Source organism: Camellia sinensis, unplaced genomic scaffold, assembly GCF_055761805.1.
Source record: "Camellia sinensis isolate YWXY unplaced genomic scaffold, ASM5576180v1 Unanchor4, whole genome shotgun sequence".
Lineage (NCBI taxonomy): Eukaryota > Viridiplantae > Streptophyta > Magnoliopsida > Ericales > Theaceae > Camellia > Camellia sinensis.
The window spans coordinates 3,256,213-3,263,777 of NW_028129277.1; positions in this window are offsets into that span (position 1 = coordinate 3,256,213).

Genomic DNA, 7,565 nt, shown 5'->3' on the forward strand with positions numbered 1-7,565 from the left:
ACTTTGTAACGCTATCTTGCGCACCTCATCGCACTGTTTTGTTCACATTACTCGCATTCTGCATGCATTTTATCGCGCTATTTTGCACTGTGACCATTACTTGCATTTTCCATGCATTTTATCGCGCTATCTTGCGCACCTCATCTCACTGTTTTGTGCACATTACTTACGTTTCGCATGCACTTTGTAGCGCTATCTTGCGCACCACATCGCATTGTTTTGTTCACATTACTTGCATTTTGCATGTATTTTATCGCGCTATTTTGCGCATCGCGCTATTTTGCGCATCGCGCTATTTTGCACTGTGACCGTTACTTGCATTTTCCATGCATTTTATCGCGCTATCTTGTGCACCTCATCGCACTGTTTTGTGCACATTACTTGCGTTTTGCATGCATTTTGTCGCGCTATCTTGCGCACCTCATCGCACTGTTTTGTTCACATTACTTGCATTTTGCATGCATTTTATTGCGCTATTTCGCGCATCGAGCGATTTTGCGCTGTGACCAATACTTGCATTTTCCATGTATTTTATCGCGCTATCTTGCGCACCTCATCGCACTGTTTTATGCACACTACTTGCGTTTTGCATGCATTTTGTCGCGCTATCTTGCGCACCACATCGCACTATTTTGATCACATTACTTGCATTTTGCATGCATTTTATAGTGCTATTTTGCACATCGCGCTATTTTGCTCTATGACCATTACATGCATTTTCCATGCGTTTTATCGCACTATCCTGCGCACCTCATCGCATTGTTTTCTGCACACTACTTGCGTTTTGCATGCATTTTATCGCGCTATCTTGCGCACCTCATCGCACTGTTTTGTTCACATTACATGCATTTTGCATGCATTTTATCCCGCTATTTTGCGTTGTGACCATTACTTGCATTTTCCATGCATTTTATCGCGCTATCTTGTGCACCTCGTCGCACTGTTTTTGCACATTACTTGCGTTTTGCATGCATTTTGTCGCGCTATCTTGCGCACCTCATCGCACTGTTTTTGCACATTACTTGCGTTTTGCATGCATTTTGTCGCGCTATCTTGCGCACCTCATCGCACTGTTTTTGCACATTACTTGCGTTTTGCATGCATTTTGTATCTTGCGCACCTCATCGCACTGTTTTGTTCACATTACTTGCATTTTGCATGCATTTTATCGCGCTATTTTCCGCATCGCGTTATTTTGCACAGTGACCATTACTTGCATTTTCCATGCATTTTATCGCGCTATCTTGCGCACCTCATCGCACTGTTTTGTGCACATACGTTTTGCATGCATTTTGTCGCGCTATCTTGGGCACCTCATCGCACTGTTTTGTTCACATTACTTGCATTTTGCATGCATTTTATCGCGCTATTTTGCGCATCGCGCTATTTTGCGCTGTGACCATTACTTGCATTTTCCATGCATTTTATCGCGCTATCTTGCGCACCTCATCGCACTGTTTTGTGCACACTACTTGCGTTTTGCATGCATTTTATCGCGCTATCTTGCGCACCAAATCGCACTGTTTTCTTCACATTAATTGCATTTTGCATGCGTTTTGTCGTGCTATTTTGCGCATCGCGCTATTTTGCATTGTGACCATTAGTTGCATTTTCCATGCATTTTATCGCGCTATCTTGCGCACCTCATCGCACTGTTTTGCGCACATTACTTGCGTTTTGCATGCATTTTGTCGCGCTATCTTGCGCACCTCATCGCACTGTTTTGTTCACATTACTTGCATTTTGCATGCATTTTATCGCGCTATTTTGCGCATCGCGCTATTTTGCACTTTGACCATTACTTGCATTTTCCATGTATTTTGTCGCACTATCTTGCCCACGTCATCGCACTGTTTTGTGCACATCACTTGCGTTTTGAATGCATTTTGTCGCGCTACCTTGCGCACCTCATCGCACTGTTTTGTTCACATTACTTGCATTTTGCATGCATTTTATCGCGCTATCTTGCGCACCTCATCGCACTGTTTAGTTCACATTACTTGCATTTTGCATGCGTTTTATCGCGCTATTTTGGGCATCGCGCTATTTTGCGTTGTGACCATTACTTGCATTTTCCATGCATTTTATCGCCCTATCTTGCGCACCTCATCGCACTGTTTTGCGCACATTACTTGTGTTTTGCATGCATTTTGTCGCGCTATCTTGCGCACCTCATCGCACTGTTTTGTTCACATTACTTGCATTTTGCATGCATTTTATCGCGCTATTTTGCGCATCGCGCTATTTTGCACTGTGACCATTACTTGCATTTTCCATACATTTTATCGCGCTATCTTGCGCACCTCATCGCACTGTTTTGTGCAAATTACTTGGTTTTGCGTGCACTTTGTAACGCTATCTTGCGCACCTCATCGCACTGTTTTGTTCACATTACTTGCATTTTGCATGCATTTTATCGCGCTATTTTGCGCTGTGACCATTACTTGCATTTTCCATGCATTTTATCGCGCTATCTCGCGCACCTCATCGCACTGTTTTGTGCACATTACTTGCGTTTTACATGCACTTTGTTGCGCTATCTTGCGCACCTCATCGCACTGTTTTGTTCACATTACTTGCATTTTGCTTGCATTTTATCGCGCTATTTCGCGCATCGCGCTATTTTTCGCTGTGACCATTACTTGCATTTTCCATGCATTTTATCGCGCTATCATGCGCACCTCATCGCACTGTTTTATGCACACTACTTGCGTTTTGCATGCATTTTGTCGCGCTATCTTGCGCACCTCATCGCACTGTTTTGTTCACATTACTTGCATTTTGCATGCATTTTATCGTGCTATTTTGCGCATCGCGCTATTTTGCGCTATGACCATTACTTGAATTTTCCATGCATTTTATCGCACTATCTTGCGCACCTCATCGCACTGTTTTGGGCACACTACCTGCGTTTTGCATACATTTTATCGAGCTATCTTGCGCACCTCATCGCACTATTTTTTTCACATTACTTGCATTTTGCATGCATTTTATCGTGCTATTTTGCGCTGTGACCATTATTTGCATTTTTGTAAGAACCCACATTTTATGTCTTAATCATGTTCATGAGCATATGTATTATTATGGTTTACTAAGCTTGCATGTGTGTGTTCGTGGTTTGTCCTACCTAGGTGAACGAGATCCATGCCTTGATTTGATGCCTTGTGACTTGTCTGAGTGTTATGTGCTTGCCGAAGTTATGTTTAGCCGACGTTATGCCTAGATCATTCCAAGCCGAGGTCATTCTCAGTTTAGAAGTATCTTGGAACCCCTTGTTGACCTCCGTTCATGCCTTGACACATTAGCCGAGATGTTACCTTGTACCCCAGTGATCTCGTCCTGGAGCGGTATGACCTAGGCCGAGGTGTGGCGCATCTAGGCCAAGATGTGGCACAGCTTAGTCAAGTGTTGTCCTTTCTAGCCGAGGTCATTGTCACCTTAGTTGCCGAGTTCTTTTGTTAGCCGATGTCACCCCTTGCCGGGTATCGTTCCGTGTAGCTTGTTAGATACGCCTTGTTATTAGCCGATGTCGTTGCCGTGTCAGGAAGCCCATACCGTTTTGCTTGTTGAACACCCTTCCACCATGCCTTGTCTGGTCTGTCAGCCACCTTTTCAGGGTGAACCCAACCAGTCGCCGCCACGTGTCCCAACAGAGGGATTAAGCCCAGAACCGAGTGAGAGCACTTATCATTTTTAATGTAATAACCTTGCCTTGTAGAGAGAGAAGCTCTAGGAGGAAGAAGGAGTTTTAGAGCGAGAAGTGAGTCTTCAAGCTTGATTCCTTGAGATCAAACCGTTAGATTCGTGTTCTAAGGTTAGATTCTTGATCTGCTCATGATGTCCTTTATGTTCATGATATTGCATTGCATGATCGGATATGATTTGTAAGCCATGCATCGTCTTGAAATTCGGTTTTAGAAAGAGAAAATGACATTCATGTGTTCTTCAAGAAAAGTCATGTTTTGATCCGAAAGCTTTTTGCCTAGACTCATGTTTTGTGTTTGTTCTTGCATGATTTTCAACTATGGGTACCCAGGTCCATGTTTTCAAACCCGTAGCATGAAAATCCCAGATTTGGGATAACAGATTGTGATCGAACATTCATATTTTCCATGTTTTCATACTCATGTTCTTCATATTCATCAGCAGAGGGAAACCCAGAGTTTCCCGACCTCTTTTCCTTGCATGTGGCCCTCGGAAACACACCTCGGCTTAGACCTGGTTGGTGCCAGTATGTTTTCCAAATCATTTGCATGCATGTTAGACTTGTTTTGAGGAATATGTTCAAGTACGCTTTGCCATGTGATTGTAGGACTTGGACCTTGCTTGACCCCGACGTTTGAAGAATTATGTGAGTGGTATTTTTAATAAAGCTATGTTACACTTGTTTTGATAAATCTCGTTTTGCCTTGTCTTGAAAAGTATTTGATTTAGCATGAATGGCTATCCCTAATTGCATATCAAACACTATCTTGTTTTGATGACATGTCTTGAAAGTCCTTAGTTGCAGGGGACTATAATGCAACTGCACTCTTGTCTTGACAGTCCTTAGTGCTAGAGGACTCTAAACTTTCGCAGCACAGCTTGTCTTGAAAGTCCTTAGTTGCAGGGGACTATAATGCAACTGCACTCTTGTCTTGACAGTCCTTAGTGCTAGAGGACTCTAAACTTTCGCAGCACAGCTTGTCTTGAAAGTCCTTAGTTGCAGGGGACTATAATGCAACTGCACTCTTGTCTTGATATGTCATCACCCCTTGAAATAAGTAGATGTTATTAACATCCAAGGAACTTGAAAGCCGGCAAATGAACTTGACTTTTCCCTTGATTGTAAAGTATACTATGTAATGTTTTGTAAGAGATCTTGGATGTCAATCATGCAAAACCTTTATTTCTAGTATCATTCACTGAGTATCCAAGCTCACCCTCTCTATATATATATGTAGGTGATGAACAAGAAGGCACTGAGGCCTAGGCGTGATGCCGATGTGTTTTGGGCGCATTGCCGACATGTTTTGGATTTGCGTTTTGTATCGTCTTGAAGATTATGCTTCTCGGCTTATGTTTTCTCTTGTTTGTTTTGGAATATGTCGGCTTGAGAAGCCTTTTGGTCAGGATGTATTTTGTACCTCATTCTTGTTGTATTTAAATTGCAAGACTTGTAAAGATGCTTGATGTATGACATTCCATTGGACTTAAGCACGGCTCTCATGGACTACTCAGTTTTATATGTATATTTTGCTTCCACTCTTGTAAGCCCCATATTTCATACTCTGATTGTGTGTGATTTTTGTAAGACGGCCTTCGGTAACCACGGGTTACTGGCCATCGCGGCACCAAACTACTAGGGGAGGTTTGGGGGCGTGACAATTTTCCATGCATTTTATCGCGCTATCTTGCGCACCTCATCGCACTGTTTTGTGCACACTACTTGCGTTTTGCATGCATTTTATCGCGCTATCTTGCGCACCACATCGCACTGTTTTGTTCACATTACTTGCATTTTGCATGCATTTTATCGCTATTTTGCGCATCGGGCTATTTTGCGCTGTGACCATTACTTGCATTTTCCATGCATTTTATCGCGCTATCTTGCGCACCTCATCGCACTGTTTTGTTCACATTAATTGCATTTTGCATGCGTTTTATCGCGCTATTTTGCGCATCGGGCTATTTTGCGCTGTGAACATTACTTGCATTTTCCATGCATTTTGTCGCGCTATCTTGCGCACCTCATCGCACTGTTTTGCGCACATTACTTGCGTTTTACATGCATTTTGTCGCGCTATCTTGCGCACCTCATCGCACAGTTTTGTTCACATTACTTGCATTTTGCATGCATTTTATCGCACTATTTTGCGCATCGCGCTATTTTCCACTGTGACCATTACTTGCATTTTCCATGCAATTTATCGCGCTATCTTGCGCACCTCATCGCACTGTTTTGTGCACATTACTTGCGTTTTGCATGCATTTTGTCGCGCTATCTTGCGCACCTCATCGCACTGTTTTGTTCACATTACTTGCATTTTGCATGCATTTTATCGCGCTATTTCGCGCATCGCGCTATTTTACGCTGTGACCATTACTTGCATTTTCCATGCATTTTATCGCGCTATCTTGCGCACCTCATCGCACTGTTTTGTGCACATTACTTGCGTCTTGCATGCATTTTGTCGCGCTATCTTGCGCACCTCATCGCACTATTTTTTTCACATTACTTGCATTTTGCATGCATTTTATCGCGCTATTTTGCGCATCGCGCTATTTTGCACTTTGGCCATTACTTGCATTTTCCATGCATTTTATCGCCCTATCTTGCCCACCTCATCGCACTGTTTTGTGCACATCACTTGCGTTTTGCATGCATTTTGTCGCGCTATCTTGCGCACCTCATCGCACTATTTTGTTCACATTACTTGCATTTTGCATGCATTTTATCGCGCTATCTTGCGCACGTCATCGCATTGTTTTGTTCACATTACTTGCATTATGCATGCGTTTTATCGCGCTATTTTGCGCATCGCGCTATTTTGCGCTGTGACCATTACTTGCATTTTCCATGCATTTTATCGCGCTATCTTGCGCACCTCATCGCACTGTTTTGCGCACATTACTTGCGTTTTGCATGCATTTTGTCGCGCTATCTTGCGCACCTCATCGCACTGTTTTGTTCACATTACTTGCATTTTGCATGCATTTTATCGCACTATTTTGCGCATCGCGCTATTTTCCACTGTGACCATTATTTGCATTTTCCATGCAATTTATCGCGCTATCTTGCGCACCTCATCGCACTGTTTTGTGCACATTGCTTGCGTTTTGCATGCATTTTGTCGCGCTATCTTGCGCACCTCATCGCACTGTTTTGTTCACATTACTTGCATTTTGCATGCATTTTATCGCGCTATTTCGCGCGTCGCGCTATTTTGCGCTGTGACCATTACTTGCATTTTCCATGCATTTTATCGCGCTATCTTGCGCACCTCATCGCACTGTTCTGTGCACATTACTTGCGTCTTGCATGCATTTTGTAACGCTATCTTGCGCACCTCATCGCACTGTTTTGTTCACATTACTTGCATTTTGCATGCATTTTATGGCGAGATTTTGCGCATCGCGCAATTTTGCGCCGTGACCATGACTTGCATTTTCCATGCATTTTATCGCGCTATCTTGCGCACCTCATCGCACTGTTTTGTTCACATTAATTGCATTTTGCATGCGTTTTATCGCGCTATTTTGCGCATCGCGCTATTTTGCGCTGTGACCATTACTTGCATTTTCCATGCATTTTATCGCGCTATCTTGCGCACCTCATCGCACTGTTTTGCGCACATTACTTGCGTTTTGCATGAATTTTGTCGCGCTATCTTGCGCACCTCATCGCATTGTTTTGTTCACATTACTTGCATTTTGCATGCATTTTATCGCACTATTTTGCGCATCGCGCTATTTTCCACTGTGACCATTACTTGCATTTTCCATGCAATTTATCGCGCTATCTTGCGCACCTCATCGCACTGTTTTGTGCACATTACTTGCGTTTTGCATGCATTTTGTCGCGC